Source organism: Acanthochromis polyacanthus, chromosome 19, assembly GCF_021347895.1.
Source record: "Acanthochromis polyacanthus isolate Apoly-LR-REF ecotype Palm Island chromosome 19, KAUST_Apoly_ChrSc, whole genome shotgun sequence".
Classification (NCBI taxonomy): Eukaryota; Metazoa; Chordata; class Actinopteri; family Pomacentridae; genus Acanthochromis; species Acanthochromis polyacanthus.
Window position 1 is genome coordinate 9,096,327 of NC_067131.1, and position 24,101 is coordinate 9,120,427.

At 39.6% G+C, this 24,101-nt stretch overlaps 1 long non-coding RNA gene across 1 annotated transcript in view; it reads right to left on the bottom strand.

The window, feature by feature from the left end:
* Positions 1-2,016: 2,016 nt before the first annotated feature.
* The window catches only part of LOC127531193 (uncharacterized), a 96,425-nt gene continuing 74,340 nt past the window's right edge, over positions 2,017-24,101 (bottom strand). Inside the window, exon 2 of the long non-coding RNA XR_007938177.1 lies at positions 2,017-2,361. This is a non-coding gene — a long non-coding RNA (uncharacterized LOC127531193). The remainder of the gene's footprint in view (positions 2,362-24,101) is intronic.

Genomic DNA, 24,101 nt, shown 5'->3' on the forward strand with positions numbered 1-24,101 from the left:
TGTGCTTCCATGTAATCATCGATGTAAAGTGAACTTTTGAAATATTTCAGAGAAAAAAAGAAAATGAGCATTAGGCTCATTTACATTTACTTCTTTGGAGAAAGTGAACTGGACCTTGTCGTGTCGGTATGAGCTACGTTATCCATGGCTGTTATCGTAGAAGCCAGAAAGAAAATCATCTTTGGCCAACCACTAAAATCATCACAGAAGAAGAAACTAACAAAACTTTGACAATCTACAAAAGAAATACAGAGAAAGTCTTTGGGTTTAGTTTTCAGTCGAGTTAGTTGTATTTCTCTTTGATGTCCGTTACTATTGGCCTGTTTTATGCTGTCCAGAGACTAAAACAACAAAAGAAGCGGAAACAGCAAAACAGCCATGGGAGTTAAATGTCTGCTACATGAGAACATAATTCGAAGAGGTGTTTTCATATCTCTTTATGCGCATTAATTCTGTTTCAACTACTGCGAATGACAAATGTATCTAACAGCAATAACAAGAACCTGAACCACAAATTCTGGGGTAAAAGTAACAGAGAAGCATGGAACACTCATTTCTTTAGCCAAGCACTGTAGCATTACCTCAGTACTTGTCTGTACAGATACTAAGACTGAATAAGTATCTGTGTCTGGCATGTTGCAATCATTCAGAATTTCCTCTCTAACAGTGCCTCCATCTTGTAACATCACTTGAAAATCAAAAACGCAATTTGTCTCACATTTAAAAAAGACTCCAAAACAGTTAACTTGTGACATTTTTGTCAGGATTATGGTAAAACTTGTATTGTTATGTTACAGGATCATATAATTTGTCATCTCTAATTGTACTTTTTGTGAATCAGCCCTGACAGATAAATGGCTGCTTTAGGAGTGCCTTTCTTTTTGTTTTGTTTTGCTAGGGGACTCAGAGGTTCCAGTTGTAAAATATGATGAAATACAATGGATTTGCTATGCTCTATATCTATGCTGGGTGTTGACAGTACTTTGGTAGTATCTGTAGCAAGCATTACTGATCTTCAGTACGGTAAAATACACAGCAAAAGATTTTTAAATGTACATTTTAATCGATTTTGTAAATATTGCTAGTATCTTTAGACATAAAACAGAAGAATAAGCAGAATAATGAACAAGTAAATCCAGTTTCAACAAAATACAACAGCAAAAATTGGATTAAGCAATTGTTTTAGAACCCGTGATGATTGAAATCCCTACGCTAATACTCATCTGAGCATGTTGGATTCATGAATAGGCAATTATTTGCTACAACATTAGCCAGAACAAATGAAACCCAAACAGAACAAGCAAAACTTAAGCTTTACAGAAGTTCTCAGGAATTGCTTCAATCGGGAAACTTGTAATTATCCGTCATGCTTGCTGTCCTGAGGCAAAAACAAATGAAGAAGTGGAAGCTGTTGACAGGTCACGTCACTTATGGAACATCATGGAAACACACCAACTGGTGTCATCACCAAGTTTAAACACTTAGGTGGGGCATTCTTATTGTATGAAATCAGCGTGTATAGATCTAATGATACGTGCATTAACTGGCGTCTGATTGTTGAATTGGATGGAGGAGAGCCTGACAGCCCCTTCATTCATGACTCATGTTTAGCCCACGGTCAAACACCCGGACAGAGGTTTGATTCTTTCTGGTCTCTTCAGGGAAACTCCTGGTGCTTTGCCACGCTTGGACATCTCTTCCGCAGACATGTGGCTGAGGACAGAGCGGGCTGTCTGACAAAACACAAAGAACAAGCACTTTTCCAGCTGCCCGATTCCCATGCGAGAGCGCTGAGAACACACGGAGGGTTAGTCAGAGCTCGCTGGAGACGAGCAGCGTGGAGGTCGGCCAAGCAGACGTCAAAGTGTTGCTTTACATGTACAGTTACACACAGCGGGACTCTGTAACATTGTATTACGTAAATGCACGTCAGCTAGCAGGTAGCTGGTGAGTAATCTGAAATATAGTGAAAACACAGATCTGTGGACAATGGAAAACACAAAGCTTGAGGTGAGATGATGTATACAGCTTTTATTTACTTTACAGCGTGACTGTGGGGATTTCAGTGTCGGGTCAAATGAAAGAATAACCTCTGTACACTGCTGAACCAGCAACAACTGAAAAATGAATTTTCCTTTCTTTGGGGAATTTTCCAGATCAAAACTGTACATATTTTTTAGCTCTCCAAACAGAAAATTGTCAACACAGCTTCAGTTTCAATAGTCATCATGAGCAACAGACATCAACTGGGCCTTAAAAGAGCATGACATCAGTTTTCAAGTGTCAGCAGGTAAAATCAAATGAAGTCGCTTTGCCAGTCCTCCTCCTCTACGATCCAGCAGCATGTAAGTCTCACATCACCTGAAAAATCATGCACAAAACACAATTTAATTACAACTTTTACATAAAGTGTAAACATCATTCTCTTTCATCCCTTTATGTATGTGGACAAGAAGACAATGTGTTAAGAGGAAATAAATCTGCCTTGACAGCCACATCAAAGGGTGCAGTGAGGGGCTTACTGCTACTTAAAGCACAGGAATGCTGTTGCTAAGCATCAGTCCAAAACCTATCAACCCTTTAAGGACTTTACTATTTTTGAGAGGAGGGGTGAGCAGGTTACTAGAGGCCAGAAACTTCACTGTAACACCACTCTGAAAATTCATAAATCTGTAAAGCTGAGCAATTTTGATTTAAACCAAACACAAGACTGGTTTTAATGAAAGTCTCAGCTGTTTTGGGCTGGTTTGCTACTACCTAAGAAGGGTTTTAGATTTTGGAATCTTTGCTCATAAATCAGTAACTATTTGTTGTCTAATTTCCTCTGGCCTTTTAGGGAGGACATGCTTGTTGATGAATTAGGACATGCTCCGCTGCATAAAGGCTGTGAGTCAGTGCTAGCTGCCACCCTCCCGTGAATAAATTCAATTCCCTCATCTTGCCCGGGTGAGGTGCTAAATCACTGGCAGCGTTTGGGAGCAGCAGGGTGTCATTGCATGGCTGGGTAGCCAGCCTGTTATAATTCTGTCCATCAGCCTAATTCATTATTTCAACAGCTGCAGATTTCTCCTCTGAATTAGAGAAAGTGACAAGTTTGAGTTCAGTTCAAAGGAGAAAGCTTTCAAGTCAGTCTTTGGCAAATGATGTGGAGCAGCGTGCTGACTACGCCCTGTCATTCAACACTTTGACGAGTTGTACATTTTCGTGTCGGGGCAAAAGAAAAAAAGAAGTGAAGAACCACAAGTCTGGCTTGTAGGAAATAGAAGCGATAGGTGACCTCTCACTAACTTGTAATCCATGGAGTATTAGTCATAACAACAGTGGATAAATCCCTTTGAGAGAGCTGAGCCGTCTAAGCATGGCATGGGGCTGCCTGGCCAACAAATCTCCTTTTTTCATCTCATTGTTGAGATGAAAGAGAAATGGTGCTGCGGATTACAGGGAACAATCATGCATTATTAGCAATAAAAAAAAGAGAAAAATACAGAATCAGCTTCGTGAGAGGCCACTCATTACCAATTACCCACTATTTCTGACAGCTAGGGGGGAAAAAACATCCACTGTTGCCTGAGACACATTCCAGACATTGTAGCTCTTCACAAACAACCACAACACTGTAACTCTGCTGGGTGCAATCATATCTTCATTTTCATTTCACTGACTTTGATGCTGCAAAGTATCAACGAGATAGCAACATACATTTTTTGGTGTTGAGTTATGTTTTATTTTTCAGTGGTAGTATTGCTGAAATGTTGTCTCGTTTGATATTGGATTTGTCATTTGTCATCTATCCTGTAGGGATAAGATTCTACAGTCATGCTGGAGTTAAACAGAGCAGTGATTTGCTTTTGCTAAACTTAGCACACTAGCTCTCAGTGATGATGTTGACATGCTGATGTTTAGACTAACATTTGGTAATTAGCACTAATCACCAAGTTAACGCACCTTTTTCTTGTATTTTGTCATAAAGCAACATATTGAATATCCCACAATTATGGCTTGGGATGAAAGGAATCAAGTTAATTTAATTCATCCTCAAGAAAACAGGATTTTGAGTACTCAGTCTCATTGCAAGCCATTCAATTCAGTTTGTTTTCTTAAAAAAAACTACAAATTTCATGGTCCTGGTGGAACTCAAGGAAAAGTCAGGGGATCACTGTAATGAGAGGGCTTCATCCTCTGGTTGCCGAGAACATCTGAACAAAACTTGATGGCATTCTTGGAGGGAATTGTTGAGATATTTCAGTCTGGACGAAGCACCACAGGCAGACTGAAGCCTCGATGATAGTCCCGTGTGGATACCATGGATGTTAGTATTTGATTTTCTTTAATAGTAACATATAAAATACGAAAATATATGTGTTCCATACATGTGCAGAAGTTCGTATCGATGCATTCCATGTTTCTACACTGCTGCCTGGCAAAATTTACGTCAAACAGACACTTGCATACTTGCATAAAGTCAAACACACAACAAGCCTTAAAAAGCCATCCATAGGGTGAACGGCCACAGTGGCCAGTGGCTATACTGCAGATGAGGGTATTAGACTGACAGACCAGGTTTAAGGTAATGTAGAAACAGTGTCTCAGTTGGACAGTTTGTCCACCATATTGCACAAGTTGATTTTATAACCATAAAATGTCTCACTTAGTAGTTATATCAAGTCATTTATACAGCCCAGTAGAAAAAAAAACACAATTAGCCCTCTCTCCTTAGACCCTTGATTTATGTTTGTATCTTGGTAGCAATTACAAAAACCTAAGGGACAGATAGAAAGATTGTTTGTGCTACATGTTTGTTTACTGTCTTTACTATCATCTGATATATCATTTAATTTTTGTAAACTATCAAATATATATAAGATGTATGTTTACAGTTAAACAAAACCATTGATTAGAAGACATCACTAGGTATGTTTTCATAGACACGTTTCACTACTTTGAGAATTTATTGACTAATTTAATTAAAACTAATTCAAAGATCAAACAGCTTCAGCCAAAGCTGGCAAGTTTTTTGACTTACGTTTGTAGGCTAATGATATTGTAATATTATGTAAGAACTGCTGCATATTGGTACTTGTTCAAGTCATCCAAGAACAAACATTTCAATGCGTTTTTTTTCCTATTTCAGTGCTTATGTTCTCCTGTAATTTATTAACTTGACTGACTCATTCACTTTGTGGCATTCAGTGGGTGGAAGCTTCTCCCTTTATTGTAATCAGCTTTCATTCCAGCCCTTTTGATCCCTTGCTTTCTTTTGTGCGACACACCTCATCACCTTTATTTTCTGCCATAATTGCATGGGAAAGATCTTCCCTTTGATACTGTCTGCATGCCAAATCACTATCGGGGAAAGAGTGTCGAAAAGTGCCATGTGCGCTGTCTGCCGGGAGAAAAAAAAAGAGCTCATACACCTGTGGAAGACAAACAGGGTTTTCAGAGATATGACATATCTATCATCCTGGCACAGGATATGAACTGTTCTGTCATCTTAATGGTGAAGGGGGCTTTGCATAGTGGAACACTAGGTGCTGAGAGACATGTGTTGCACATGGTGAACTGTCTGGCAGCTGGCATTCCCAGGTCTGCCGCCTGCCCCCCACCTCAACCCCTTCCAGGCCCCTGTCTCATCTCTTGGCTCTAATCTGCAGACACAGTCCTCTCCTGCAGGCTCATCACCGAGCTGCTGAGTGGAGCTGAACAGGATCCTCTGCTCCCCCTCAGGCCTCCTACTCGTCCCCTTTACCACCACCACAATGTCAACACCCACACTCCACCACATCACAAGTGTCAGGTGAGGTTGTCCACTGTCTCCTGCTAACACTGCTGAAAACTAAAGAAACCTGAGACTTAAATCAGCTTCCAAGAAATGTATGAACAAACACGAAAAATAAGCTATCACCACAACAGCAGAGGAAAGATGGGCAACAAAAAATAAACAGGGGACGTGTCAAAGTGGGGAAAAAGTTAGTTTTTTGCAGTTTTTGGTTAAAGAACAAAAGTGCTATGACACTGATTGCTTGTTATCAGGAGACAAAAATGCAAGTAAATGAGGCAGAGAGCTTAAAAAAATTCCACAATAGTCATCTAAAGGCTGAGATTTGAAAGGCGGTAATTGTTTCATCCGCTAAAGTAATTGTTGAGTGACTGGTATAGGTGAGTCACCTGCAGGTTTATTTGAGTAATTTTGTTCCATGGGACATTCTAAGTGTGTGTTTGGCACATTTAACTTTTCAGCTTTTGTAATTGTTTATATCAGTCTTATTGTACTTGCTGAGTTACGTCAAAAGGTCTAAATAATTCTGTTATACTTGTTGCTTATCAAGAAGAAATTTTGCAAACATTTTCTTGAATTATGTATTGAGTCAACTCTCGAGTCTGCACAAAAAAAAAAAGAATGCCTGCATTGCATCTACCCACACAGAAAGGCAGTCGCAGCCTAACAACACAGCAGTGAGATAAGCAGGGTGGATTCTACTGAGAGAATCTGTTATCAGGGATGGTGCTATGCACTGACATTAAGGATAATCATATCTATCAGCACACTGCCAAACATCCCCAAGTGAGCCTGGCAGAGAACAAAGCCTGCATCGTCTCTCGAAGCTAAGGTTACAGGCGGATGATGATGTACTTGTCACTGGGGTGCAAATGATCCACTGCCCGGCCTGCTCCGAGTGAACAAATAGAATCCACACAAAGATATGGATATCAGCTGAACAGTTTAGATACCTGCTCATTCCTCTGCTTGATAGTTACAGCCGGCTTGCTTGTTACAGTTCTGAACTAGGAAAGTGTATGGACACTCCAGTAGCATATAATACCCTGTCTCAGATAAAATGCAAAAAGAAGTGTTGGAGGAGGGGGAGGAAAAAAGGAAGCTGGATAATGCAGTCCTTCATCGCCTCAGCAGACACACCTGTCTGGGTGAGGTCGCCTCAAAGTCCTGTTTGTTCTGGATTATCAGGCTCTTGTTACACACAAGATTTGAATATCATCCTTTGTGTATGCTTAGAGCGGTGTTTTTGTTATTCACACTCACCTGAAAATTCAGTCACACAAAGCAAACATATTTTGCAAAAGTTCTGTGAAAGTAGCAACAAAGAATATCGTGAAGGGAATTCTAATGAGTGTTTAGCTGCATACAGTGCTATGGATAATCTGCTTTTTTCACCTAATATACCAATAAAACCTAGGTTGGCTATTATAGTTGTTCTCTGCATTTTTATTGTTTTTTTTTTTTGCCTCGTCAGTAATGAGATACACAAAGCAAAACAAAAGCAGCGTGATTTGGCAGACGCCTTGAGTGCTGCAAGTAAGTGCATATCCCACATTTTGTTCAAGGCCATGAGAAAACCAAAACAAAAAGAGTTGGCAGGACAATTTGAATCTGACAAAGTAGTTGAGGATGAGTCAGTGAATGAATCACTCTCAATATCACAGACCAAAGCACAGCATTTGGAGTGAAATCCACCCCTAGCTGGGAAGTGCTCCATTGGCAGTGATAAATTGCCTTTCTCTGCAGTGTCTTCTACATGGTCCACATCAATATCCTATTCATTATGATGTATTGAGTCTCATCACACGTATCACTACTGTATATTTTAGGACACTTCAAGCGGGTTGGTGGACCAAAACCACAAAAATATACAAAAACTAAATCGCTGTAATTCTGTATATACATTCTGTTAACTTTATTTTATGCTTCATTATTTTTAGTTTAATTCAGTCACAAGTTTGTTTTGCATGGTAGTGAAATGCTTTCTCCTTTTAGCTTTATTTAGGGGTCTAATATCTAATTATTTAGCTGCATGATGATCAACTTTCTCAACCAGCTATTTGACAAATTTACCACATTTTTTGTTGTTGCATCGTCTTTTAACTTGTTCACTAAACTGTTGCTCCTGCTTTAGTTTACCTATACTCTAGCTCTGTTTGTATTCTTCTATAGCCTGGGAAAATTGCTTAATCACTCTTGTTTTGAGATTTGGGATGAGAAGATTGATATCAAGTACAGGGTCTTGGCTTAGCTTAGCATAAAGACTAGAGGTGGAAATGGATAGCCTAGCTCTATATGAGATACAATATGCAAAGAAACATCAGTTTTACAGTTGTCATTTGTCATATTTTTAAACTAATTAATCCAATCTGGCTGTTTTTTTTAATCCCCAGTCATTATGCAAAGATAAATCTTGCTAGCTATACTAAAACAATGAACTAAACAAGCGTAAAAGCAGCATATAGCTGCAGATTTGGGTGTTGCATCTCAGCTATATTTATTTGATTGACAGCTTTAAAAATAGTGCTTATTCACATGTTGGTTTAAACTAGCAGATGACTCAAACGATTGACCCTGCATGAGCAAAACTATGCTTCATGTCTTTGCCATCTCCACCAAGAGGCAAACGCACAACCAGAACAACCTCACATGGCCTCTGAGGGTCACCACAAAGACACACACACACACACACACACACACTGTCAAGGTGTGGGTAGACAGACTGGGTGTGGAGTGCTCAAAGCCAGATGAGGCAGCTATTCTTGCTTGCAGAGAGAAACAACTATCAGTAGGATCACTCCACTTCACTCCACATGCTGGAGTCTAAACAAGTCTCTGTTTTCATTTCCATAAAGCCACGTTCTGTCTTTTGTTCTGACGGAGATAAGATGTATAAATTATGAGCAGCTGACAAAGTATACTGGGGCGCCTCAGGCAGCTCATCAGTCATGCTCGGCCTGTCAGCAGGTAACTGATGGGGGCCCTACAGGCACAAAGCCCCCTTTTAAGCAAAGGAGGGGGAGGCAGAGGAATTAAAGCTGTTGTTGGAGTCCTGAGCACAACAGCTGACTCATATTTAACAGTCTCTTTAAAGGAGCGAGGCAGACGCCAAAAGCTTCAGGCTTCAGAGTGTGTTTTGTGGCTCTCTCCTCAGGAGTGTATGTCTTGCTGTTGTGCTCTGTCGACAGTACACAATGGCCGTCAAGCAGGAGGTAGGCACAAAGAGAAAGTCATCTTAAGAGACCACCCAGGAGGAGTTGAAGAGGGGTCTCTGGTAAAAAAAAGCTGTACGACTGTGATAATCTACAGCTTAATCAAAACTACCAAATACGCATAATCCTCTCTATGAATCTGCAGACTTCAACTACACTCCCAGACACTGTATGTCATTTCCATAATGGATCAGTGAGTTTCATTACAGTACTAAAAAGCCAAACTGCTAAAAGAAGAGGATCTGATTTACTGAGGTTTTAACGCACTGTGTGTATTTGAGAGATAATCATAATGAGACAATGTACTGGGGTAAAGATGATAGGTAGGAATTGATGTCTCTCCCTGCAGCCATGTGGGGGGGAATGAGTTGGCTTTCTTTCAGTCGGCACCACAGCTCTTATCTCAATCAGTCACTGTTGCTTTTTGTCTTGTGGGCTCTAATCTAACTAGGTGGAAGTCAACTTCATGTTCAGCACTGTGCAGCAGAGGTATAACAATAAAAGTGCAGTCTGTGCCCAGTGTGAGGACCAATTAGTGCTGCTGCTGCTCCACTCTTTTACAGTTTTGTCTGTGTAGGGCCTAAAGTAAGTGCTAAAAGACTCAATTTTGCGACAAGATCTTATTTAGCTCAGGAATGTATAATATTGCTGTGTAAACGTGGGCTAATGGGCAGCATGAAAAAACAACTATAGGACACAAAGCTCATTTGCAAGAAAAGGGCAGTGAGTTCAGCTGGCTTGTGTCCTCTCATCATATTTCTGCAAACCAATCTCCACAGTTGTCTGACGGCTGGAAGGACATAAAGTATCACACCTTCATTTGGGTCAGACAGGTACTTTACTGTATCAAATGATTGGGTGTATAAAATTCTCTGAATAGCGTCTCGATACCAGAAAAGGAAAGACACCGCGCTGCCGCTCAGGAGATGTAAAATAATACAGCTTATCTCTGATGCCCAGGAGGAAGAGAAGTGTCCACTGGTTCCAAATAGTGGCATATTTCCATATGAGTCATTCAACATGACTGGTGCGGCTTAAAAATATCTTTGGCTCCACTCAGACCTGAAATAATAATCCCCAAATAATTATGAGCAGAACAAAACAATCCAGATATTTGCAATTTAAAGATCTTTACAAACAAACTTGCTTGTGGCATGACAAGCAAGTTTGTTTGCTGTAAACTTTCTAGCTAGCAAACTGCACAGGTTGCCCATAGAAATCCCCACAATTTATGAGGCATTTGTGATTCTAAGAGCTTCCCCAACTCATTTTTCCTTTCATTTAAACTTTTCCCATATCATGAATATTACAAATGTTACTAATTTCTAATTAATTTTAAAGCTGCTGCATATTTTGTAATATATGAGCACAATAATTATGATAAAAAGTCTGTTCATAAGTCTGACACTACAGACCGATGTGTGAAAAAGTGTATGTCTTTTTGTGTACACATTTGTGGTCATTTTAGTAGCACATCAATACAAATGGTCAATACATCAATCGAAAAGGGCTAATTATAACTCACGGCCTGATCTTGATTGATAGCTTCAGAGCACAATTACCAACCTGTCCGCATTAAACTGATGTATGAGGGTTTCAGGTAAAACATTAATGCATTTCTCATTAGGACACAACTTGTACTGTATGCTGAATGTCTTTTCTAGGCCTGATTTAGAGGTGACAGCGATGAGAGGCAGAAAAACGCATGAAAGCAAAGGAACACTCGAACAAGACAAGAACGGGACTTTTCTTGAGAAAGACTAAAAGGTCGTTTGTGTCCTTCCATTACAAAGGTGGAATGTTGTCAGACAAGTACTGTAGCTTCTTCTTAGGTGCTTAACTCTGCATCACAATGTGTCAAAATGACTTTTCATCAGCACTGAGGATAATGTACAGTGCAGTCATACATATGCATTTCCCCATTCTGATCATTGACTGATTTTGTGTTCTCTTAAATGAATAATGTGATTGAAAGCAGTACTGTAAGAACATGTCCATCCCATTTGAAGAATTGAGTATATTAGATTTATAGTACATCCATGAGTTTTGAATGATTGTGTGCTGTATAGACAATAACACACAACTGCAAAAATGCCTCTAAAATATCACTGCATGTCTGCAATGGCTACTTAAAAAGGAAAACAAGGGAGGTTGTGTGAGAATGCATCCATTATCAAAAGTATGTCTGTAGTCCATTTTGTATCAGCCAGGGTTTCTACAGCTGTGTTGCTATGGTTACTAGATCAAGCATCCTGCTACATCATGTTAATGGACACTGTTAAGGGCCACCATCTGCCTGATGAAGGTGTAGCATCGAAACGTTGCACCAATAAATGTGTCTCTGAAAGTGTGCGGGAGTCTGAATCTTTTGGATACACTTTAAAGGATTACTCCAATGCAAGTTGAGTTTTACTGTTTACTACATTTCTACTAACATAGCTATTCTTTCAGTAACTCTTTATTAAACTACACACATATCGTAGGAAATGCTGTAAATCAGTGAGCAGGGCTGCTTTATGCCAGTGAATTTTCAATTTTTTTCCATCAACGTGCTAAAATGCCTTCATTTGTATTTGCCAAAAATAGACATTTTGAACGTTAAAGAGCCTGTTTTCCCCCCCAGACAAAAATGCCTGAACATGACATATGTTTAACTGACAAACACCTCCGGTAATCACTTCAGGCATGACTCTCACCTGTCAGGAGCAAAGGCAAAAGTGGTGTGATGTTCTTATTGAAGAATCACACAGAGAGGAGGTGGGGGTGAATGGACGGGTTGACAAAGCATCAACACTTTGAAACAGAAGACAGCTATTCATTTCCCCTTTATTACTAACAGTCAAAGGCTAAGTCCACACTCATAAGTTTTAATTTTGAAATGTCTCTGAAAACATACTTCATGTGACCATTCACATAAGATGGGGATGCAGATGCTGATGAAAAAATGAAGCAAAGATTTTGATCCTTGGTTGCAGAAAATACTAGGTGGAAGATCAGCAAAAGTGAAAGGGAACATTTCCTTATCTGCACCACAGCTGCTAGCATATCAGACAGTAAGGTAAGTGACGCTTGTAATTTGCTGTCTATGTTGAATTAAGCGCTGGTAGCCACAGATGATACCTTCGGGTTTTTTTTTTCTGTTTCCAGAAAAGGGTCTCGGAATATTATAATTTCCAAAAATCTCTGTTTTCCCATTCCTCACACCAGAGAACTGGGGATGCTAGACATAAATACATTAAAAGTTATGCATTTTAAAAAGAAAATGTGTAAGCATGGACATATACATTTTTTTAAGCAACTATGACAATTTATCTCATTTTAAATACGCCATTTTGTGACTAACTCTGTCAATTCTGAATACACCTGCGAAATTGTTTTGGACTTGTAGAAAGACATACCAACACAAAAACACATATGTGTCTGTGTGGAAAATATTGCATTTTGGCATTTAGCTTTGAAAACTTGTCTACAGGGTTGTCTGTGTGGGTTTTCTCCAGGCACTCCGGCTTCCTCCCACAGTCCAAAAATATGCTGAGGTTAATTGGTTACTCTAAATTGCCCGTAGGTGTGAATGTGAGTGTGATTGTTTGTCTGTATATGTAGCCCTGTGACAGACTGGTGACCTGTCCAGGGTGTCACCTGCCTTCTCCCGAGTCAGCTGGGATAGGCTCGCCCCCCCCCGACCCTAGTGAGGATAAAGCGGTGTATAGAGAATGGATGGATGGAACTTGTCTACAAATCATTTTGAAATTTTGAAACGATCATCGGTTGAATTCCCTAAAAGTTTACTATATCTTGATTTTACCATCACAATAAGTGTACAAATAAATTGAGATGTAATGCCCATCCTACCATTAGGGTACATGTCTCTGGAGTGTTTGTGTGGAGAAGGAGGGAGAGAAAAAAGGACAGAGTGGAGCTGCTATGGAAACAAAAAGGGAAAGCAAACAAGCTTGTGTGAATTTGTACCAAAGCACCCACTCTATTCAGATCCAGCCCAAAAGAGTTGTCTCAGTAACAACAATAGTGGGTAACATGATCTTTCATTACACATTGTGTAAACAGTGTAACCTATCAGTGCTGTCAGTCAGAATGATTGATTGTGGCCTGTCACAGGAGAAGAGTGACACGTCAGGAAAAAAAAGTTTTTCCTAACAAAGCGCAGTGCATTCAGGCTGCCACAGAAAGTGGTGATTAATGTGTTCTCACTGGGTAATCCCACACCCCTGGCTAATGAAGGAGGAATCTATCATCCGCACTGCGGTGGCAGATGTCGCGAGGACAGCAATCCAAGTGCCTGGGAACAATTTACTTTCTTTTCTCTAATTGTTCCTGAAATGTGTGACAGCTTTGGAGAAAAACACTTGAGTCGACAGCTCCTCGGGGCAGACACAACAACACACAACGAGCGCCACTTCAACATACAAACCAACCAATCTCAACCTGAAAGTATCATTTTGCAAACTAGAAACATTCACAGATAAGAAAAGCCATCAGTCCATTTTTACAGCTACAATATTCATTGATATTCTTGCTCAGCGCTGCCTAAAGTAGTCTAAAAGGCTGCAAAGGAGGAAAGCTACTAAAATAAAAACTGTGTGTACTGTATGACACTGCACAAACTAGCCTTCTACTTGTCCACGTTGACAAGAGAAAGTGCACAGAGTTCATAAACAACTCATCTGTGCTTCATTAAGCCAGCTACACCTCATAATCAAGAGCAAAGCAAGAAATTAATCAGCAATTAGAGAAAAGGGGTTGAAGCTCAGGGATCATCATTCAAGTCCCAAAAGAATATGTCTTAAAAACAGTCGGTGGTAGCCAGAGGAAAAATTGGATTAACTGTTGTTCACGTAGCAGTTGTTGGCTATTTTACTGGTAAGATTTATTTCAGGCAACGGATAAAAGCAGAAAAACATTTCAACAGCTTCTCTCAAAATGTCGTTTCACTGCATCACTAAAAATAGTGTTAGAGAGAGAGAGAGAGAGACCAGAGCATCTTTTATGTTTGGGAACATAAACTGCTATTAGCACAAAAGAGGGGGAAAGCACCGAAGTCCAAATGTGTCACAGCTGTCTGTCCTCACATCATTTAATTTAATCTGGTTTCATGCCTGTTCACATTACAGGCCTGATAAAACAGCAACACTTTCAAACATCTGCTTGCTCGGGGAGCCTGTTGATTATTCATTCAGCTGGAGGTCAGATGGCACTCGGCTCACACTGCTTCACAACTGAGCTAATAAATCAATTTCTGGAGCAATTATGAGTAATCGCATGTGCTTTAAAGTTTAACAGTCGGCTTTATGAGGTGCAGTTTTGCGTGAATTATGCGAGCAAGCTGAGTCATTGCACTAATTGTGCTTGATTTTGTGAATAGTGACCTAGGTATGACCTCTACACATACAGTACAGGCCGCCCTCTGTCACTTTAGGTTACAGCATGTGGGAATAGAGAGATTAAAGGCCCAGGCTGCAATGTGGACCTATAACTTCACACACACACGGAAGGGGAAACACTCCATCAGGTCTTCTGCTGACTGGATGAAGAATATTTCACATGACGTACTGTTCTACATGGGTTTGTCATGACAAGCAAAGAAGCTCAGTGTTGGACCACCAGCATAGATCAGTACATAATTTTTAAAGCCCAAAATCACCCCATCCTGCCCAAAATAGTTCCAAGGACTAAGAACATTTTTAATATCAGTTTATTAGCTTTACAGTGGTTTTGAAATTAAGCATTCCCCAATCCATCTGAGCGCAAACCAACCCACATTTTATGACTGCAGTTTGTATTTCAAACACCATTAGCTCTTTATTATGGATACCAGTGGACTTCTTGCTGTTTATGACGCAAATGCATGTGTCAAAATTCAGTATTTTCCAATCCAGTTAATTGGGAAACACACAGACGAACACCAAGGATGGGTTGATAGTCACTGGATGTAGAAAACACGGCTGTTGACAAAGTAAATTATTGAGCCTTCTTAATTTTAGAATGCAGGAGGAAACCAGAACAAAATGAATGTATAGTAGGAAAGCACATGCAGTTTAATACAATACAAAAGCATTACAGAAAGCAAAATAAAGATAGCTGAGATGGTTAGTAGTTAGCTGCATGCAAGTTCTGTTTTTTCCTATCTTCTCTGGTGAAATAACAGTAACACCAATGTGTGCCATTAGCGCTTGTTGGCTTCAACAAGTCAGACCACACAACTCCATTAAAAACTGTGTAAACTCCTATAATACATCTTTACAGGGTTGTTAGGGAGGAAATGTGACTCTAGGCAGTACAGTTGCAGTGAGGACAAAGAAAGGAAAATCCTTTGTGTCAGTCTTAATAAACATTAAGTGCCAGATACATTACGTGCCACTAAAACAGTTAAAGGAATACATATGATGATGTTAACATCATGGGCTAACACCCAGCTGTTATCATAATCAAAACAACTGGAAACACTGTCCTGATGATCTCATCAAGGTTCAGGCAGATAAACACTTGTGTTTAGATTAAACCTCAAAGAGCTGCCACAGAGACTGAGTACCTGGCAGAGGTCCTGAACTGCAGGCTTTTTGTTTGAACAGAGAGAGCAGAGTGAGGTCAGTAACTAACTTCAAATAGCTGAAAAATGTGCCTGCAGAGCTGGCAGGTGGTGCTTACAACATTACAAGTCAGATGAAACCCAAAAGGCTGCCAGTGTAAGACTTGTTCTGATGTGAATGTAAATGTGTTTAAAGCTTAAAAAACGTCACATTGAAGGTATTTCAGGTAATATCTGGCTAAGATCTGTTGCTGATTTTTTATTAGAGAATGCTACAGAACAACATGAAAGCTTCTGTTTCAGGCTGGTTTAATCGCCTCTGCACCATAACTAAGGCTGTAGGTCAGCCAAACAAAATCACATCTAGTTTTTAACTAATCGATTGGCAGCCTAGAAATAAAGAAAGTTGCAGATTATCTCTAGATGAACTAAATGGGCCCCAGTGCGCTAAGAGTATTGTACCTGCTAGCCGTATTAGCCTAAACTATACAGAAAAAGGTAGTATTTGCTACATATTGAAACATTTGAACCTGGTTATTTTACATTGAAACAATGAACATGTAGTAGCAAGTACTGGCCATAGTCATAGGAATTCTGAGAACAAAACAATAGCAACTATTGAAGAACATAATCCAGACAAGGTAGTCACCTGGTTTTATATGATATTCAACTATTCTCAGCTTCGTCGTCCATTTTAGCAAAACACAGCTACACCGACAACGTCTTTGATAAGATGTCAGTTGGAAGTCGACTTGCAGCCAATTCTGAGTTAATATTCACTAAACTTAATCTAAGTCTTAAATAAGTTAGACATAGCAGCCTCCGTTAAAATGCACTCGCGTCCAAAGGAAGCCTGCTCTCTTCAAACAATCATAAAGTAAAGACAAATAGGCAATTAAAGTATGCTTTTCTTTCTCTCTCTCACAGACGATAGCAAAATGACCAATCATTTTATCAGCCAACCTAGAGACTGCAACCCTAACAATAACCCGTTCTCAAAAGAAAGTACAAATTACACCATATGACTTGTGGTGAAATTTGATATCAGTTAAATTTAAGAAGCTTTGCTTTTATTCAAAGTGAAATGTTTCTGTAATTAGATTGAGTGAAACTGGGTTTAGACATTCCTGGTTCCCAGTGGATAAAGCACAAGGATTTGGAGATCAACTGATTTTTCTTTTAGTTTTATCATTGACATTGGTGGTTTTGAGTGAAATGTCTTGACTAATGTTAATGGGCTTTGATGGAGCACGGTACCAATTAACTACAATAACTTTAGTGGTAAGATGGTGAACATAGTAACGGTTATCCCTGCAACAGATCAGTGCTAATACAGCTAAACAAAAGCATACTATTGTTCTACTTTATATTCTACAACTGAGGTCTGTGACTGAAAGAGGCTAATGCAGAAAGCCTGTGTTTTTACTGACCCTGGCTGACTGACCATGACAGACTTCATAACAGGTTTCAGATTGGGAGAACATCTCACTAAAGTCAAGGAAAAAACTGTGACACATTTATCTACTGTCGAAATTAAAGATGAAATGTACTGCATTTTTGATAAGTTGGGCATAACCTCATCTTCACCTTTCCACTAGTATTAATTTTTAGTATTAGTTTTTATCTCTCAGGCTCTACATTGTGGAGCCCCTGAGTACAACTCTGAACTTTGGTTTCCTTACAGACATCTACGGTCTGTGAAGTCGGCTAGCTCGTGCCCTCTAAAATAAGGGGATGTTTGCTGTCTTTCACCCAAAACTTTATAATACTTCGTCTTCTGCTATTAGATCACCTTAACTGATACTTCTGCATTTTGTATTGCTTTGTTGTTGATGCCATTTGTAAAACACTGTAAAATTAGTTTTTTGAAATCTTTACTTTTTTGCAGCTGATCTTTGGGAGCAGAATGATGGTACTTCCAAAGTAGCCAATTGTGAGCAAAATTTGGCAAAATAACAAAGAAGAGCTGAACTAATCTTCCACTAGTCCGTGTTTGTTTTGACATTTTTGGCTACTTTAACTCCTCTTCAGCCTTCCAGCAAGGACCAAACTGCATTTCTTCCTCACAACAACAGGAAGAATTGGTCATGACGAGTTAGAAAAAGAGCAGATTTGAGCCTTGATTCAGATCTGATAAGCTAAACAATGAAAACTGTAATTCCCCTAAGCAGTCCAGATTTTAAAAAAGCACTTCACATCCAGTGAACCAAGACAGATTTCTGGTCTCTCAGAGGTGCCTTTTAGTATCTACCGACCACAAACGAAGGAGAAATATAAGAATCAATCAAACTGTACGTTTCTGAGACGGCAGCAGTGGTCCTCCTCATACAAGGTCAGTCCAAGGTAAAACTGCACAGTCTGAACCTAATTAAGCAATTACGAGCTCCGTGTATGTGCTTTGTCGTTCCAATGTGAAAGACTGTCAAGCAGAAGAGTGCTGCACAGACTGGACGGATGCTGTCTACTTTGATGTAGGCTTATGCATATGAAATGAGGTCAGATCCTGGTCATTAAAAAGAACTCCTTTACACGGGATATCACGCTACAAGAGGCAATTTCTTCAAAGGGCTTTTACTTTGGAGATTTGTAAGGGATTATGACAGGAAGGCATGTATAAACAAAGCAATGTGAGAAGAAAAGGAAAATGGGTCAGATAATGCCCTCTGTCACAGTTATTACACATCTCAATTACTCAGGCCGAAGAGAACACTAGAAGTTACAGGGATCATTTGCCTGAGCAAGAACGCAGGACGGGTCCCACAGCCGGTCTGCACTCATGTCATTTTGCATTTCTCTGAAAATATTTGAACTTAGATGATTTCGTTTCAGTTTGCTTGTAGTTTCTCCTCTGTTGTGAACTTAAAAAGGAGCCTTTAGTCCCCCTGTGGATCAAAAAGTCCTTGCACGAAATCCTGTGAAGTAAGCGAGCTGGAAACAAGCTAGTTGAGTAACAGTGATTATACAGATGAACTGTCAAGGCAGCTATAACCAGCCACAAAACCAGTAATAGTAAACTAAAGAATAGTTTATCGCTCCTTGTATTCTCTGTAAAAACCAACAACCAAGACCACAGGAATCACAGGAATCCCATTCCACTGTACCAAGTTTTAGTATTTGGTTCGGACAGTGATGAGAACTAACTGCGCATTTATTCAAATACTGCTCTTTATTAAACTTTTAAGGTTGTTGTAGCGGACTGTATTTCCATTTTTTGCTACTAAATACCTTAATTTAACTACATCTCATCACTGTGTTGTACTTTTAGTCAACTACATTTAGTCTGACAACTTTACTTACTTGTACATATAACACAATATACATGTAAATGTGATATTTAATCAAAGAGCAGTGCATCGAGCACTTCATTTCATCCACTTTTTAGCTGGCATTTTACATTTTGGAATCAAGATTATTTTATTTTCAATTTTCTAAATTGATCAACTACTACTTAGTCCGAAAATGAAAGAATTACTGTGACAAGTTGAGACGAGGTCTTCAGATATTTTTAAACGCTCCATACGGCAAGCACAGGTATGCATTGTGCAGTGACTATGGGTTTATATTTGCTTTGAGTGCACCATCAGACCTGCCCCTGCCCAACTATTGTCAGCTCCTTGTGCATAACATAGAAACAATGGCCCATTTTTTGGCCTAATGCGCGGCTATGTGACATATAATAAATATTGCATCAGAGGAGCCCACGATGCTGTCAGTCAGATAATGCCTTTCGTCAGCATCAAACCAACCACAAACGTCTCCAAAGCAAATGATTCCTTTAAGGTATTCCTGTATGGTAAATGATTCATAGTGCCTGCATTGTTAAAACAGCACTTAAGGGGGGGGAACTGGATAAAGTAAATACAAGCCACAGTGAAAAAGCTTGTAGCATTATCCAGGGCTGTCTAAAAGCATATTAATGCCCAGACTTGTTAATGGATACAAAGGGCTCAGGAGTGTTTTAGTTTGAATAGATCTGCCTTGGCACCCTTCAGAAACTTCGAAAGGTCAATTAACATGACACAGTAAGTCATTTTATATTTTTTTAAAGATATTATTTCCATTCTTAAGAATTCACCGATAGTGTTATTGCAGAGAAAAAACAATCTCCATTAAACATAGCCACAGCAAAGTATAAATGAACTCTAGTAATTGCTTGAAGGGTAACATGAGTTTTATGCTGTGTTGAAATACAATCAATGCTTCAATGTAAGAGTTAATTTAACTTTTACATTCTGTTTCAGACAGGAAATCAATACTGTTCTTGGAAAAAAAAGAGGAAATACATTTTAGAAGTACAATATGCCCTGACTGCTGATTACGCAGTTTCATGAAGTCAATAGGATCAGCTTTCATTAATGTTGTAAGAGTATAAAGCTATAGGACATTATGTCAGGTTAATATAACAGTCATGTCATCTGTCATCGGAACAGGAGGCGAATTAGTGGATATCTATCAGAACAACTGCCTCTGGTGTGGTGTTGTTTATTGAACAGTGATTTGAGTAACACCGTGAACTCCAGTCACATGTATTGTTCAGCACCGTGACCCGTTTCCTGCCATTCAGAATTCCCAAATTCTCTTCCAAATAGTGGTCACAGTCAAAAAAAAAAAAGAGAGGGAGGTCCAAATAGTTTGAAAAATTGGCATGTTGTGAAAGCAACTGACTGCTTTGTCTGCGTTACCTTCCTCCCTGAGCTGAGGTTGAAAAGGTCCAAAACATTAGTGTGTTGACAAAATGATGGATGGAGCATGGTAAAGTGGTTAGGGTTTTATAAAGGCTCTGAAAACTTCTTCCAAAGCACAAACAAATGAGCGCTTCACATTGCATCCAGCACTGATACATTGTCCTAATTGGAAAATGGGACCCTTGGTATCAGAACACAAAACCACAGACACGGTGCACTGGAACACAAATTTCCTTCGGCGAGATTTCTACATACACGATTACCCCTCTGGCCATGGAACCCTACAGTGTTCAATATTTAATATAGAAGTAAATAAATAATTACAAATTCACATAATATGTAAATAAAGCCTATGATATACACAACATAAACAAAACAATGAGACTAGCGAAGGTTATTACTATTACTTTCAACAATCATTTCAGACTCTAAAAGCTCATCAACTGCTGTCAGATTTTTCCAGTTAGCTCATGGTAGCTAGTGGAACAACACCGCTAAAGTTTGTCTGAATCGCTCAGAAGATGCTAATCAGCTAGGCTAGGTTGGGCGCTTGGATTATCACTCAAATGCAGTGCCACAGGATTTGCTACTTATTGCCAAACCTCGCCAGTCATCTGACCGAATGGGAAATATAAGGAGATCTCGATAAGATGCATAAAATAGGTTAGTCATTACGACTTTATGCTGTAAAGTCAGTATTAATATATTATGAGCTCATTATTATATTCTTTAGAATTACTTTGTTATTGTTGTCCTAGCCAACAGGAGCTAATTGGCTAAATTTGTGTCAGTTGTTAGCTCTTTTTAAGATGCCAAGATACCATGATTAGCTGACAGGTGATTGGTTTAATGACTACAAACAGGTTCATTTTCATTAAAAGTGATGTTAATAACATTAAATTTACATTTTATTCTAGTGTGTCATTGTAAAATAAAATGCTCAAATCAAAAGTGAAAATGTCTACAAAGAAAAAAATAACTTCCAGTAAAGCTCTGTTAAAGTGAAAATGAGTTAAGTTTTAATCATTCTTAAATTATTTCACAATTTATTCATGATTTTATTTATTTAATAACGGCTTTTTATATTTAAGATTGGCCACTTTGGGGCTCCATATTTAGTATGTGCATTTGGTATGTTAACCCTGAGCTCCAATAACGAGTACTTAGCAAAATCTGCTGTAGTCTGCAAGGTTAATGTTTTAAAAACACCAGCAGCAATGACACTGCAATTAATTTGATCACAACAAATCAAAATTACATTACAAAGCATTAAAAATGAGTAGCTGTTTTTGGTTCAGCTGCCCTAAATTTATCATTGCTTTCAGCTTAAGGTTAGAACATTATATGTTTAGAAGTTTAATAAATTTCTTGTCAGCCTTCATATGGCTTCTTCAGCGTCCACTAGAGGTCTCTCTGGCTCCCCCCCTTCTCTCTATAGCATATCTCCATACAGAACCGTGTAAACACAAAACCCAGTCTCACTACTGTAAGCACTGAGAGTGATGAAGGATAACTGTTACCATGAATATGAGGAAGGATAGATATTTATCAAAAGTGTACACCTGGTTGAACTGAAACTGTACCAGATCAAACACAAAGGAAGCAGAGAAGGTAAACAGGAAACTTTGTCATTTCAAATAGTTTTCTAACTTCGAGAACCTAAATTAACCCAGTGACCCAGAATTTAACATTTCCTGAATACCCCAAACGAACACGGTTCAAAAGGATTCAAAGATTTAGGCCTCACAGAAGAATGAACTACAAGCTTCAGCAGAGGTAGGATGCCTGGTGTGGCACGGCATTCTTCACACACTGGCAGCATGAGCGATGTGGGTCACTTAGCGAGTGGCCAGGATTCAAAACAAAGAAAAGGCCCAAGCAATGGGGTCCACTGGATAAATTTGTCAATGTCTTGTGCCTTAAGGCACCCAGCCTCGCCTGACCCCAACCTCCATTCTCAAGATAAATACCTCTGTCACCATTCACCTTCAGTCCCTGGACACAAATTTAACTTGTCATCCATCATCCTTGTGCAGAGGTATAATTTCCCCCCCTTCCAGTAATGAGTTTAAGACCTCCGAACAGGCCAGGGATGGGACATCGCCGCTGAACATGACAAAGCATTTTGGGATTCAGATTTTTTTGTGGTTGTTATTTGTATAAAAATGGCTTGATCTCACACTCCCCACCGCAAAGCTTGCCAACTGGATAAATGATTGACTGTGACATTCATTGCAACTGTGGGTCCATACAAAGTTCAAGCTGTAGAAGGTGTAAAGCTCCGGGTATTTGTTTCTCTCAAATGGCCACGGCTGACAACCTTGTATGATAATGTGCCCACTGTACATCAACTTAATTGACACTTAAATCTGTCAGTAGCCTTACAAATGCCGACCTTCTTTGGGGAACAAATCCTTTTTAATGTGCATTCTTTGTGAGTGATCGTGCATGTGTGTGTAGGGGGGGAGGGTTGATTTTCAGTGGGGGGGAGGGAATAGGGGAGTGAGGATAGAGATAAAGGGAGAAAACTGTCAAGATAAACAGTAAAGTAAAAACAGAACTCTTATCTCTCCAGTACATAAAGCAAGCAGCCTCTTTAGTACAACTTATAATATAATATTGAGCTAAATATGGTGAATATTTCTATAAAAAGTCCTTTAATATAGCTGCGGCTACTGGCTAAGAGCCTATACTGAGGAAGAAAATCAAATTGCTTCCAAATCCCTTTTCACCTGTCTGATTAGGATATTTTTGCCATGTAATGTTATTAGCAGCCTGGTTAAAATGGAGCTGCTGTGCACTGGGGGTTGGCTTATTAATTGTTGTTTTCGTGTCACCACTGCTGTGTGCACCCAGTGATTTAATCAGCTAAATTCACTGCCATGGGAGCTGAGGCTCGAGCCAGGTTTAACGCTATAGGTGTAATAATAATATATTGGCAATGAACCTGTCATTACAATTCACTTTCTGGGAATGATTTACATGTATGTGTGCTGAATAACACTGATTAGCCAAATGGGATGAAGTTATTATCTCACTGCTTCATTGCATAAATGCTGCCGTTTCATTAATTCAATCTTCCCTTGCTCCTTGTAGCCCCTGAATGTCTGCTCATCATGAAAGATTGCTTTGACTGGCTGACAGTTTAGGGCAAAATAGCAACCCTATTATCCAGTGGATATTGATAAGCACTGAGTTGTGTGTGCGCCTTCTGCTTCCTGCTCGAAGGGTAGTAATGACCTGGGGGCAGCAGCTTCTATCTCCCTCACAGGTACAATCTTGTTTACCTCAATCCCCCACAGACTCACACCCGTCTCTCCTTAGAGACCTGATCTGGCTTCTTTATCCTCACCTCAGTCACCTACCTGGCCCCTTTCTCTAATCACAAAGCATCTTCTGCTCTAAAGCTGCATGTTATCTGAAGGGACAAGGCCTCCAATACTCGCCGCAATTAACCTGGGGCCTTGTTACCAAAACACTCAGTACAGCGAGTCAGTCTCCATGGGCGAATAGTGCAAACGAGGCCCGGCTACCTTGCATTCATTAATAATGTTAACAGTGAAGACAGAGATCAAAGACAACAGGTTCGCATGTATCCTATGAGGTGGTAAAAGTGTGAAGTAGAGCGCTACATAACAGGTGAGATTTCTGCATGATGTCACAAAATGATGATGCCATTATTTTAAATCCCTTTCCCAGGGTGGAAGGATTGCAAATTCAGTCTTCTGCAGCCATCTCTCCTCACAGCCGATCCACTGAATGACAACAGACAGCTACAGTGATGCAGAGAGGGGCGGACAGAGATGGATGGATCGATAGACGACTGCATATGCAGACGTGCCTATTGATAAACTCCTGCTGACAACAGGCGAACACTTTGGGCT